The 15,324-nt window shown below is 41.7% G+C and overlaps 1 long non-coding RNA gene across 1 annotated transcript; it reads left to right on the forward strand.

Annotated features, from left to right (window-relative positions):
* Window positions 1-1,128: 1,128 nt before the first annotated feature.
* LOC124276089 lies at window positions 1,129-9,799 on the forward strand. The gene is made up of 3 exons (XR_006898410.1): window positions 1,129-1,139; window positions 9,193-9,195; window positions 9,385-9,799. It is a non-coding gene; the product is annotated as an uncharacterized LOC124276089 (long non-coding RNA).
* Window positions 9,800-15,324: the final 5,525 nt, after the last annotated feature.

A 15,324-nucleotide genomic window follows, 5' to 3' on the forward strand; every position in this document is an offset into this window, starting at 1 on the left:
GAAAACCAAATATGGGTGCTGAGGTGAGAGCCTCTTCAGATTCATGAATGCTCGGTCAGTACACTCAGTCCACTCAAAATCAACTGAGGGACTGGTAAGGCAAGGTAAGGGTCTTGCAATTCTGGAGAAGTCTTTGATAAATCTCCGATAATAGTTTGCAAGCCCCAGGAATCGTAAAATCTCTTTGCGAGATCTAGGAGTAGGCCACAATCTAACAGAGTTTATTTTCTCTGGCTGGGTGTGAACCCCGTCAGCAGAAATTACATGGCCGAGAAAGTTGACTTTTCTCTGAAGAGATGACACTTTTAGGATTTAACTTTAAACCTGCTACAGTCAGCCTGTCCCAAACAGATTTTAGTCGTAAAAGTGCCTCATCAAAGGAATTTGCAAAGACAATTATATCGTCAAGAAAAACAGAGACATTCACTCCACTGTAAGCCTCTCAAGAATGTTTCCATTAGTCTCTCAAAACACTCGGAGCATTACAAAGTCCGAATGGGAGGACATTCCACTCGTAGAGTCCTGAACGAGTGACAAAAGCTGTTTCTCTCTCGATCTCGAGGGTCCATCTCCACTTGCCAGTAGCCTGCTTGAAGGTCCATCGTGCAGAACATGGTTGCCCCTCCTAGACAGTCAATACAATCGTCTATTCGAGGAAGGGGATAGCTGTCCTTACGAGAAACACCATTGAGCATCCTAAAATCACAGCAATATCTCCATCGACCATCAGCGCGCTGCACTAATACCGTTGGGGAAGACCAAGGACTATTCCATTGACGAATAACGCCTTGCTCTAACATTCGGGCAACCTCTTTCTCCTCTGCTTCTTGCTTAGCAAGAGTTTGGCGACGTGGAGCTTGCTTGATGGGTCTAGCATCCCCAGTATCAATACGGTGTTTCACCAGACCTGTACGACCTAGGTCATCATCGTTCTTAGCAAAAATATCTCTGTAAGTATACAGGAGATCTCTGAGTTTTTCCTGTTGTTCCAGGGTAAGATTATCTTGGCTTCTCTCGAACAAATCTACTAAGTGTTCGGGAACCTCGGGATTTGCAACCCTAACCTTAGAAACTCTCTTTGGGATTATGTTAGGTTCTATGACTTTAGTCCCATAACATTGACCTATAATTCTCCCTTAGTTAAAGTGTATTCGCTGTCTAAAACATTAATGGCTTTAACTGTGGCTGCTTTAGTTTCATTATGAACTATGGAGTTACTCATCATTAAACCTTGTGTAAAAAAGTATGTCTTTACAGGGTTCAACAAGGACTGAGGACGGTTTTTGATTAACTCCCGGCAAGGAAACTTGGACGTAGGAAACGGAGTGAGGTGGTAGGTGAACGTCATCAGCAATGCTGACAGTGGTTTCTGATCCAACCATTGGCAACCAACTGCCAAGCATCCGGATTCTCGACCCAGCGATGTCAATCAGACCCTCAAGTCTCTCCAACACATCTACTCCAAGAATACCATCACATTCATGGGAATTATCCACCTCTGCAATCAGAAATTCCTCCACAGTGGGGTAAATATCATCACTCACATGAACAGGTGCTTGAAAAAGACCATGGGCTTTAAACAGACTTCCATTTACAGCTTCAAGCATGAAGTCCACGGAACTGACAGCTACAGATGAAGACAATCGTTTACTCATGGCAGGGGACACTAGAGATACCTGGCTACCGGTATCCACTAGCAGGGGGTGAAGTAAAGCGTTTCCAATCTTAAGATTGACAAGTTGGCCTTTATCGCCAATATTGAAACAGGCTCGGAAATTGGCCTTGACAGGAATCGCGTCAGATGGAGTGAGTGTTGAAGGAGTTGTCCCCCCTTGATCAGAAACCAAACAAATCTCTCCCTCCATATGACCTCTTGTTTTTGTTATTTTAGGATTTGCGGCTCCATTTTTATCAGACTCCACCAAATCCCGACCTAAACCGGGAAGGTGGGTGATCGTTTCCCGATTGCTCGGTAATGTGGCATTTACTTGGACATTCGGATGCCAAGTGTCCAGTCCCACTGCATTTATAACAGGTACTGGAGTGTCTGCCTGTACTCGGTGAACGAGAGAGAGGAGTGCCTCGTTCCCCTGATCTTTTTCTCTCTCGGGAAAAAGATTGATGATGCTCTGAACCACTGACATGTTTATTCTTATCTCCAGATCTTTGGTGACCTGGGCGGCCTCTAGACTGATACTGGTGACGTCTTGAATACGACTGCTGCTGCTGTACAGAGGCCAATCGTTCAACTGTCTTCTGAAGCTCTGACAATTGATCAGTCAACATCTTAAAGCGCTGGTCCTCTGAATCCTCCTTCTTGAAGTGAACTCTTCTCCCAGAAGAAGGATGAGGACTGAGAGCTCTCACCGGTTTGTTCTGACCGGGCTTCCCTACGATGGACTCGTACATCTCAGCAACATCAACTGCCTCTTGAAGTGTACTGACCCCACGGTCCATGAATCGAAGTCGTAATTCCTTCCCTACAGCCCGCAACAAAAGCAAGCCTTTCTTGTAGTTCGTACGACAAATCCGGGTAAGCACCTTGAGCACGACACCAGATTTCATCACGCAAATCAGCAATTCGTTCTCCTGGCTGGCGAACACGGGTGAGCAATTCTTCTTGCCTCACATCCGGAAGAGAGCTAGCATATCTTCTTCTCAAACATTGAGAGAGCCACACAAAATCACATCTTTGTCTCTCAGGTAAGCCAGAATAGAATTTCTGAGGCTACCCCCTCAGAGCGCAACCCATTATTTGGGCGGCAGGCATTACTCCAGTCGGACTGGGCTGCAAGGTTTGAGAACTGTGACTCAAACACACGGTAATCACCGGTACCATTAAATTTTTGCAGCTGAAGCGAAATTCTTCCCACAGAATTATTCTTAGCAGAGCGACCTAGAGAATCAATTCTCTGTGATAGACTTATCATGCAGCTTGACAGCTGTGACACAAGACCCAATAAGTTTGAATCTGAGCTCACCATGGCAGGTGGTGTGTTTGGTGGTGGTACAGGTTCAACAAAGATTGTCTATGAACAGGAGAATTGTTCATGTAACCTGGGAGAATGTTCCCGAATTTAACTCAGAGTTTAACTCTGGATTGATTTGCATCCGACGAGAACGTAAGTTTCCAGCAGGACCATCCAAAGGATCAGCACTACTCAAAGGACTTGCCATGACTAATATATTCAGTACTATACAAATGATTTAATAAAACTGCAAATTACTCACTATATTACTTGACATTTATAATAAATTAATTTACTAGTCACAGTTTACTAGGTGATCCAAAATGGATCCCGCCGCTGCCACCATAAAACTGTAACGGTCGACGGGGTGGCTGGAGAGGTATTTACTACGACAATGTGGGTATGTGGATCACTCTCTTCCAGCCACGGCAACACAACAGTTTTAACTAGTAAATGATTTCACAAGTCTTAAAAGTTACCAACAGCAAAATTTATTATAAACAATAGCAAACTTCTAACAGTAAAGACATATGCAATCACGCCGCCCAAAGCGTTACTCTACAAGTTATAAGGTACAGTACAATAAATATAGTTACAACAGTAGAAAGATTTTACATGCGCTTCTTCGAGTATAGTGCCTCCGGCAAGCCGGGTGTAAACTTACATGTTATTCATGGTTTTCTTCCCTACGATGGAGATGCAACCATCCAACTCTCAGTGATTCGTCTGTCTGTCTCAACCGTTAATCGAAGAAATCCCTCATCTCCGTTATTTCTATTGTGACGTAAAATCCTAGATACAGAAACCTTCTAAAACACCTCGCTATGACGTCACAACATGGCGGCGCCCATGTCAAGACGTAGCTTACCTGAGGCAGCACAAGTCAACACCAAAGTCACTACATACATTACGCCACATCAGGTAGACTGATGGAACGAGGTGAAGAGATGGCTTGGATCTGTTTTACATACTAATTCCAACGGTATGAGCTCTCGTAATCTAAAGATCACGGTAAACTATATGTTGCAGTGCACTGGCACGGAACAACACTACATGGACAGTGTAACTGATACCACGTCATAAGTAGGATATTAAGTATACCCAAAATGACGTCATAAGTAGATAAAAGACTATCTATATAGGGTGAATTATTATCGATTACCCTGATTTCAAAATAACATTGTCGGGCACACCTTCAGATGGACAAGGCACATGACTATCAGAGACAGACTGAAATAACTTTCGACAAAGGTGACTCCTTTATGTTTTACTCTTTTAGTGGCCCTCTTTTCTTCCGGTGTCTTCCCTTCCCTCTTGCCATGTCCAGAAGTAATCCTGGACACATTGTCCTTGATGCTTTTATAAGGTCCCAACATTTATTTATTTTTTGTAAACCTCTTCCACTTCCCTCCCCCAACAAAATACAGTCTCCACGGATTGGAATCCAAACAGCAAAAGCATTTGGCTCTTTTCACAGGCGTTTCATCCCCCAAACCCATTCCCAGTTGTACATAGTAATCAACTGTAGTAGATGCCAAAATAGTAGCGTTAGGTGTGTGTGTGTGTGTGTGTGTGTGTGTGTGTGTGTGTGTGTGTGTGTGTGTTTGAGGGGGCTATCGGAAGGAAGGTGAGCCGAACAACTGATGGAAACAATGGTTCACTGCGCGCATTTCAAGTAGTGCAGTGCTATCTACTTCGTTTGCTTTCCTGTGAATACAACTATGTTCATGTTCTATGTGGTAATTGATTTTAACTGTACTTGAGGGAATTTCCTATCTGTATATTTATTTGTTTGAAAGGACTGTGTAAAATGTGACGTATCGTCACATTTTTCTGGCCTGTGGCAGAGATACTATGCTGGCTTGCCGCATGGAACTCTGGGTAGGAGAGTGACTATATATACAACTAACTGAAAATCCTTCCTCACATAAGGTCATTGGCGACAGAGTTAGGTAACCTCTCATTGTGGTTTCGTTGGCGGTCGAGAGTGAAGTTGGCGACTTTTTGGCAACTTTTAATCACTCGGTATTTATTAACCACAAGTTTTTTAAGAACGAATTTGGTGTTCCGCTTAAGACTAACCACATATGTAATGGTTAAAAGAGTACAAAAAACAAAAGTTATTTGTTCTTTAAGCTGCAAACTGCCTTGCACATGCACCAGAGGCGGTGGGGTAGCCTAGTGGTTAAAGCTTCCGCTCGTTACGTTGAAGACCCGGGTTCGATTTCCCACATGGGCACAATGTGTGAAGCCCAGTTCTGGTGTTCCCCGCCGTGACAGCTAAAAGCGGTGTAAAACCCAGCTTACTCACTACACGTGCACCAGGTGGGTACAGGATATGGTTACCCATATCTTTACAATGCCACTCCCGAAGTCCTGGTCTCGTGACATCAGCTGCTCTGTTTGGGCCGAAGCATGTTCATTCCTATGTCTGTTGAAACTGGTTCGCCGATGTCGACCTAAAACGAGGTTTATAACTGAACCACACTCCTAAGCCAGTGCCTAAGATTCCATGCCTGAGACCGCCTCCGTGGTGTAGTGGTTAGAGCGTCCGCCCGGAGAGCGCAAGGTCGCGGGTTCGATCCCAGGCCGCGTCATACCAAAAGACGTTAAAATATGGTACTTGTCGGCATTAATGGGTACAACAAAAGGACTGGTAGGCTCGGAGTCAGTATAATGTGTCTGAGGTGGGTATTCATGCTTCATTGCGGCATGGTATCTCCAGTGGGCTAGCACTATAAAACCAGCTTCAGTCTGGGCTAGTACAAGCAGCCGCACATACACATACACACCCATGCACGTCGTCATATGAGCGAAATATTCTCAAGCACGACGTTAAACCCAATTTCACCTCACCTCACCTCACCATGCCTGAACGTTTACACAAAATCGTCCTAGTAAATGTCCACGCTGACGTCTTAGAACAGCATAACGTCCCACAAAGATAATTATGTATTGTTTGCACCAACACCGTACACAGAATGGAGCCAGCGTCTGTTGGAATACCCGGATGTGCTGTGGTTGAAATGACGTGGGGACTCTACAGCCTCTATACTTACGGTGGCGTCATTTCCAGTTGTAGGGTCCCGTTGCGGTGTAATAAAACCTACTCACAGCAACAGTAGACAGTTTACCGAAAAAATATCACCTTTTCATTTAAAGACCCCATCCCTACTACTTTACTCGTGCAGCTCTTTTATGAAAACAATCCTCTCAATATTCATATTTTAAGGAAATACAAATGTGTCCATTTTTTTCAGAGCCACTAATGTTGGAAAACTAAGAATATCAATTTACACAGTTTTAAAATATTACCCAATGAAAACACGTTGACTAGAAAAGCTCACCTAAAAAACATAGCTAACTATTTCATTAACATTAGAAAACAGCACTCGTAGTAGGGTATTAGGTGCATTCATACTAGGTGTACAAACCTTTGTGGTTTAGAAGTTAGAAGCTACTTGAAGCTGTCAGATGCGCTTCTCTGGGACTGACCCTGGTATAACAGGACAAGCTAATTGTACCTGGGACCGAAAGACCGCACGGACATGCTCTGAGCGCATACGACATTATAGACATTATTACCCCTTATAACCCAAGCTGCCTATGAGCCTCTAGAGGGTGAGTGGTCACATGACTTATCCTACCGGGTACCCATTCACTGCTGGGTGAATGGTTACAGTTCAGGAAAACCACATTTATGAGGCTCTAGAGGGTTAGATGTGACATAGCCTATGAGGCTCTAGAGGGTTAGTGGTCACAGTTCGGGAAAACCACTTTTCAAAAACAGATAGCCAAATTTGATGTGGCTGTCTCGGCAATAGTTATGGTCGCGTGAGGCGTAGAATGTGGCTCTTCCGGCTATGCTGTCAAAGCATGCTTAGTGATTCAAACAGGTTACCGTATTTAACAAAAGATATGTTTCCTCATGATCTTATTCAGATCACAACAGGGTAATATCTTCATTAGAACAATATAATATACTAATAGGTATATTACGTATAATATCACTTAATAATAATGTATCTTAATCTGTAAAACATAATAATAATATTGATGAGGGCCTGATGATGTACGCCTCAGCGTGGTGGGCGCCAAACGTACAACACCTATCTGAAGCTTCATTGGGACAATGCCATGCCCATGTATGCTTACCTGACGGAGCAAAATCTCCGAGACCAATTGGGGCGGCTTAAAAATCTCGAGCCCCGTGAGCCAGTTGAACCCACAACTGGAGCCCGTCAGGAGCCTTTGCATGAACACAGTGCTCAAGTGGAAGCAGACCCAAAACTTCGGATGGACGTCCGTGTCAACCTCTTTCCCCTTGCTGATGGAAACTCTTCCGGCATAGAGCCAATCGGCCCCCAAATTTCTGATCCAAACTCTTCTTCTTCCTCAGTTGCAGATCTTTCCGAAAAACCTGTTTAATATCACATAAACCCCGAAACTGATAGGGGAATTGTGATTACAAAGACACTATAAAGCATGTAATGGAATTTCGAAGACAATTTTCAGCAGGAATGAGTCTTTATGGTTGATCAACTTCTTTATTGTATATTTGATCATCCATAAGGTCTTGTCATTCCTATTGCATACAACTTCTAGAATGCCTCTCAAACAGTTAGTTTTCAGCAAACTGACAGAAAGCCAAAACATGTAGTGTCATGGTGATTCTTGAAGGTATGGATCAGCAATGTTGTCCGAGTTTGAATCCATGTCCATACCTGGACATAGACTGGGTTTGTTACTTGTTAATAGTCAAACTCCACTGTGTGGTTCAGTGTATATAGTGTAAGTGCATGATCAAAGCGATAACATATTATTACCTGGATAACCCAAGCTGTCTGTGAGGCATTAGAAGGTTAACAGTCACATTACTTATCCCACCGGGTACCCATTCACTGCTGGGTGAACAGAGGCAATTTAGGAACAAATCCACTTGCTTAGGATGAGACCAATATGTGTCACATATGCCTCATTATGGGTCAGAACTGAAGTACCAGAAACTCACAGGAGTCAAGCTGCCAAACACGGTCACCCATCCAAGACTCTCCGCTCCAAGATTGCTTAACTTCAACTGATTAGTGACCTGGGCCTAGATTTTTGGAAGCTCTCTTAGCTAAGATAGTCGTAAGTTAATGTTAATGTATGACACGACTATCGTAGTGCTAAGAGAGCTAGAAAAAAATCTAGGCCTGGGCTCTAATGCACATGACCACACAAGATAAGACGGTGTGTAGATTAGATAAGACTGTATAGATTAGATGCGCCATCATATTTTTTGCAGAGCTCCAGATAAGGTTTAGCTCGTGTGGGTACTGTATGGTACCCACTGTATTTTGGAGTAGGTATTATGAATGTTGAGTGGGTATTTCATTTTGCATAACCCACTGCTTTCAAATATGTGCGTATTTCAGTCATTTTACTCACCTAAGTATATGTCATTGAGTACGTTTACTAAGCAGGTATGTTCTGCCTTATGTCATACCTAATCAAAACCAACTTAAATATAATGGAAATCATTTCATAAAAAAATCACTCATCCTATACTGACAGTACAACACTTGTCCTATACTAACATTACAACTTGATAGCAATCGATGTCTTTTTCATTACGCAAGCGATTTTTATAAATATATTCCGTACGCATTTGTTCTAAACTTTTTGCGTATCTAACATTTTCAATGCGTAATTGGTACGCAACAATTATTTTCAATGCGTAATTGGAAATTTTCTATGCGTATTTTACCCGGATACGCAGCTTATCTGGGCCTCTGTTTTTGAATTTTATGAGTGGATACTGTATGTTATGGAAGTCAATGGGAAATTGAGATGTTTGACCGCATCACTCTGCCTATGGACTGTTGCCATTGCATCCAGGCATCGCTGACTAGTCCATTACACATTCCCTGAACTAGTCACACAAGTGCACAGTTGCAATGGATGGACCTCAGGGGAAAAACTTGAATTAATCTGTGGCTTGGGAGTGTGAGTAATCCCCCCATGTAACACAAGTTTATGTCTGATATTATGTTGCACATTATGCATTGAATTTATGTATGGTTTCCAAAAGTGATATTGCGTTTATTGTGATTAACACTGGCTGATACCATCCTGATTGGTGTGGCCTTCATTTGATCACTGGTACATATAGGTGTTACACAATCAGTCGTGCAAGTAAACACAAACTAGTTGTTTGGGAGCATCTCTTGGAATATCAAAGTAAGTACATATATATTGATACATGTTGGGACTCGAATATCACAGCAAAGGCATGTCATGTCCCTTAAGGTGTCAGGAATCACTATGTAGATTTGTGTCCCTTATGGTGCCATGAATGGCTGTGGAGATTTGTTTTCCTTAAAAAGGTGAAATGAATCACTGTGCAGAAGTCTGATCATAGATACAAGTGCAGGATTTGAAGAAGTAACAGGACTCCTAATAAGGAAATACAGAAGTAGGCAAAGTAATGTAATAGTAGTAATTGGCATAAACCTGAATAGGCATACTACAGGAATAGGCATACCACTGGAATAGGCATACTACAAGAAATAAGCATACTACAGGAATAGGCATACTGCTGGAATTGGCATACTTCAGGAATAGGCATGCTACTGGAATAGGCATACTGCTGGAATTGGCATACTACAGGAATAGGCATGCTACTGGAATAGGCATACTGCTGGAATTGGCATACTACAGGAATAGACATGCTACTGGAATGGGTATACTACAGGAATAGGCATGCTACATGAATAGGCATACTACACGAATAGGCATGCTACAGGAAAAGGCATACTACAGGAATAGGTATATTACTGGAATAGGCATAGTACAGGGGAGGGCGGTGAAATTGGGTTTAACTTCGTACTTAAGAATATTTCACTTCTATGATGATACATGTGTGTGTGTGTCCTTGCTGTACCCAATGCCGAGCGACAGGCAGGGACCAACAAGTACCATATTTTATCCTCTTTTGGTATGACGCTGCCAGAGATAGAACCCGTGACCTTCCTCTCTTACCACTACACGTGGCGGTCGCATACTTCAGGAATAAGCATACTACAGGAATAGGCATACTACAATAATAGGCACACATACTGCATGAATAGACATACTACAGGAATAGGCATACATACTGCAGGAATAGGCATATATACTGCAGGAATAGGCATACATACTGCAGGAATAGGCATATATACTGCAGGAATAGGCATATATACTGCAGGAATAGGCATACTGCAGGAATAGGCATATTACAGGAATTGACATTCTGCAGGAATAGGCATATTACTGGAATAGGCATACTACAGGAATTGGCATACTACAATAATAGGCACACATACTGCAGGAAAAGGTATACTACATGAATAGGCATACTGCAGTAGAAGGCATAACAGAGTAAATGACACACTATGGAAAAGACAGGATGCAGTAATATTTCTAGCATCTGATTTATTTGTGACATGTCTTTAGAAAACGTTTCAAGCTGCAGTCAGTATTTGGGAGTAAAGATCTGTATACGATTGATGAATTTGGTTTTGGTCTAATGAAGACAGACCAAACAAAACCTTGACTAACAGTAATTCTTTCTTTTTCATTTTGCCTCAGATTTGAAAGGCCACTTGTTATAGTTTTCTCCCCAATTAAACTTAACTCTTCATCCACTTGCTTATATTGAAAACCCTGATATGGAGATAAAATATTTATATCTTACTGTGATACTTAGAAACTGTGTTGTATGTTTTAGTTTCATCCAATACAAGCATATATTTTGGTGTAAATTATGTTTATATTTACTGTTATAAAGATTAAATGCGAGTTGCGTTACAAGGTCATAGCCTTAGGAAAGAACATGGAGAGAGTTGGTGTGCATTGTGTTTTGTGTCTGTGTGTATGATGTGTGTGAGAGTGTATATTTTGCGCAGAGATGCCAACCTCTACAATTTTATCGTAGTCGTTACGAATTTTAGCCTCAAACTACGCCAATATGACTGCACTTGAAATTCTATGAAATTTGAAGAAAACTGATTGAAAGTCGGATATATAGACAAAAACATATATACTTAGTCAAAAGAGAAACTTCACATTCTTTCTTCAGGGCACTATAAAAGAACAAGAGATGGTAAGATGTTTGAATTGTTATTATTTCATTGCTGAGATCTGTGTGATGTACTCGATACACTGACAGTGCCATAATCAGTTCCATTAGGCTACACCGCCGTTCCAAAACATGGGTATATAGAATGTCAAGTCACAAGAATAAAAATGCGAAATTTCTCAGTTTAATATCGTGTATGGTCACCCCGCGCATTCACCACTGCCAAACACCGTCTCCTCATCGACTGCCTGATGCTTGTGAACACGTGGTTGGGGATTCTGCGCCACTGCTCTTGCAAGGCAGCGCCAAGTTCCTGCACATTCTGAGGTTGGTTCCTAAGACCACGAAGCCTTCTCCCAAGTGCATCCCAAACGTGCTCTATTGGATTAAGGTCAGGGGACCTCGATGGCCAGTCCATGACGTTGATTCCAGCGTTTTTAAGGAAATTTCGTGTCAACATCGCGGTATGCGGCCGAGCATTATCATGCTGGAAGTGTAGACCTGGGCCATGAGCCACCATGACAGGAACGAGTTCAGGGGTGAGCACCTGGTCGCGTTAAGCAGCAGCTGTGAGGTTTCCACGGATGACCAGAAGTCAGGGACAGTTGTTCCCACAGAAAGCCCCCCACACCATGCAACTTCCGCCCCCTGAATCTGTCGACTTCCTGTACACAACATTGGGCATACCGTTCACGACATCGTCTCCAGACTCTATGCCTGCCGTCCGCGAATCTGAGTGTAGACTCGATTCCAGTCTCTCTGGGTCAATCGGAGGTGACGTTGGGCCCACAGCAAACGTTGACGTTGATGAAACGGCGTCAATATTGGCCCACGATATGGACGTCGAGAATGGAAATTGGCAGCCCGCAACCGATTTCCAATGGTCTGTGAGTACAGTCGACCTCTAAACATCTCAGCTCTGGTTCGTGTAGCCGGCAGAAATCTGTCACGTAGGTGACGTAGGACGATTTGATGGTCTTCTGCTCGTGACGTCACACGTGGACGGCCCGACCTTGGGCAATCAGAAGCAGTGCCAGTTTGTTGTAGACGACCTCGCAAGTCATACACAGTACGACGGCAGCATCGCATTGCTCTTGCGACGTCAATAACTGATCTTCCCGCTTGCAATATGCCAACGGCACGTTCACGTTGCACATTTGACAATCTTGGCAGTTCAAGTACTGTTAGAACTGTGGTTTAAAAGGGTTTTTTCAATTCTTGAGGCCAATGCAAACACGTGCATATGAAGAAAACTTCGATGCGAAGATCACGTGATCGACTGCACGTGCAAAACCTGATTTGGCACTAACGTCATTTGCACGACGAATGGATGGGTTTGAGTGGGTTTTGCTAACGTTTTTCTAGAGTCGAAAGATAGGGATCCCATTTCGGATACATAGATGTATCATCAGAGAAAAATTATTCATTATTTTTCAAATTACATTTTGTGAAGTTTCTTTTTTGACTCAGTATATTTTTGTCTATTAAATACATTTTCGCTAAAAAGAGATCACAAGAAGAAATGTAATGCTGATAATTTGGAAATCTGCTGTTGAAGTTACAATGTATGTGAAATTAAAGTTTCCCTCTTGATTAATGTCATATTATCTTTCTCAGAATCCATCATGATTTTAAGCACAGTTAAATACTAATTTTATGGTCAAACTACTAATTTTGATCCTTGCTACTACTTTTTTGTAACATTTTGGGGTTAGCATCTCTGATTGTGACTTTCACTGGTATCATGTGTATCCCCATAACCGTGGTAACTTCAAGAGCCACGATGAGGTCCGACAGTCAAGACCCTGTATCTGTTGGATCCAGCCATGGCTCGGGACTACCAAGGTTGTTGAATTTTATCACACTGAATGGTTGAAGACATACAACTAGATCTATGGAATCGGATAGAATTATGTCTTGAGACATCTTGTGGCAAATACAGTGGAAAGTACTTTTATCCCCACAGCATGCAATGCAGGGGGATATAGTCGTCGCCTCGTCCGTCCGTAATCTTTTCGTTTCAGGAGCATAACTCAAAGACCGTTCGATATTTTTCAACAAAAATTTGTAGATATGTCCAATATAACCTAAGGTGGTGCCTTTTGCTATTTACAGATTATTGTTATTTTTATTTTTCTCGGTTTCCATGGAAACGTTTTGGACTTAGTCTTAAAGAGGGATGGGCTTCATTTCCGGAGCATAACTCAAAAACCGTTCAATATTTTTCAACAAGACTTGGTAAATATATCAAACAGAACCTTAAATGGTGCCTTTTGCTATTTGCAGATTTTTGGCATTTTTATTTTTCCTGGTTTCCATGGAAACAAATTGAACTTAGTCTCAAAGGGAGGTGGGCTTCGTTTCCAGAGCACAAATCGAAAACTTCTTAATATCTTTCAGCAAAACTTGACCGATATGTGAGGCAGATCCCAAAGTGGTGCCTTTTGCTATTTGCAGACTTTTGTGATTATTATTTTCTCGGTTTCCATGGAAACGATTCGGACTTAGTCTCAAAAGGGAGGGGTGGGCTTCGTTTCCAGAGCATAACTCAATAACCGTTCAATATTTACCAACAGAACTTGGTAGATATAACAAACAGAACCTTCAGTGGTGCCTTTTGTTATTTGCAGATTTTTGGCATTTTTATTTTTCCCGGTTTCCATGGAAACAAATTGAACTTAGTCTCAAAAGGGAGGGGTGGGCTTCGTTTCCAGAGCACAACTCGAAAACTTCTCAATATCTTTCAGCAAAACTTGACCGATATGTGAGGCAGATCCCAAAGTGGTGCCTTTTGCTATTTGCAGACTTTTGTGATTATTATTTTCTCGGTTTCCATGGAAACGATTCGGACTTAGTCTCAAAAGGGAGGGGTGGGCTTCGTTTCCAGAGCATAACTCAAGAACCGTTCAATATTTACCAACAGAACTTGGTAGATATAACAAACAGAACCTTCAGTGGTGCCTTTTGTTATTTCCAGATTTTTGGCATTTTTATTTTTCCCGGTTTCCATGGAAACGATTCGGACTTAGTCTCAAAAGGGAGGGGTAGGTTTCGTTTCCAGAGCACAACTCAAAAGCTTCTCAATATCTTTCAGCAAAATTTGGCCGATATGTGAGGCAGATCCCAAAGTGGTGCCTTTTGCTATTTACAGATTTTTGTCTTTTTTAATTTTCTAGGTTTCCATGGTTTCCATTTAGACTTAGTCTCAAAAGGGAGAGGTGGGTTTCGTTTCAAAAACTTCTTAATATCTTTCAGTAAAACTTGGCAGCTATGTGATGCAGATCTTGAAGTGGTGCCTTTTTGCTGTTTGCAGACGTTTGTCATTTATGTTTTTCATCATTTCCATGGAAACGATTTGCACTTAGTGTAAAATCAAGCTGGACTTTAAGTAACTGTCAGATGATTTATTCTTTCAAAGATGTGGGGGCCGGGGGATATGTCATCTTCTGATGACTCTTGTTTGATACAAACTATACTTTTATGATAAAAACTGAGGTCCTTTAAATGCTACAGTAAATAACATTTAAAATAAACTCAAAGGGACCTTAATTTTTTATTTGCTATAATCATACATTGTTTACCTTCTCAGGTGATACAATAATGCGTCATTTGATGTCAAAGCTAAACTTCAGGAGTACTACAGAAATTACCACAGAAATTGTATATTATATTTCATATGCCTTTCTGACCATGTTTTGAATGGACATCAAGTCTCATGAACCAACATTTATTATGAATAAAGTACATAAGTCCATGGTGCTTGTATTTCATTATCATTTGTTCTTTTAATGTTGTCAGCAGAACAGCATGGCATCAGTGTTCACAGCTGATATATGTCCTGTGAGCAGTAGAAGTGGTCAGTTCAACGTGCCAATGTGTTCAATGTATCTAGGATGGTCATGTAAGACTGATATGATTTGATTTCATAGATGTGAACTTACTTTGAGAATACATGGTATCACACAATGTAGTAACATTATCGGTGACATGTCAACTTACTGCCATAAAACATTGCGTCACACTATGTAGTAACATTATCGGTGACATGTCAACTTACTGCCATAATACATGGTATCACACAGTGTAGTAACATTATCGGTGACATGTCAACTTACTGACAGAATACATGGTATCACACAATGTAGTAACATTATCAGTGACATGTCAACTTACTGTCAGAATACTTGGCGTCACACAACGTAATAACATTTCATAGTATAATCATAAAAGTTACAAAAACCTTTCCCTAATCAC

This window comes from Haliotis rubra, unplaced genomic scaffold, assembly GCF_003918875.1.
Source record: "Haliotis rubra isolate DU_JTF1 unplaced genomic scaffold, ASM391887v1 Scf2052, whole genome shotgun sequence".
Classification (NCBI taxonomy): Eukaryota; Metazoa; Mollusca; class Gastropoda; order Lepetellida; family Haliotidae; genus Haliotis; species Haliotis rubra.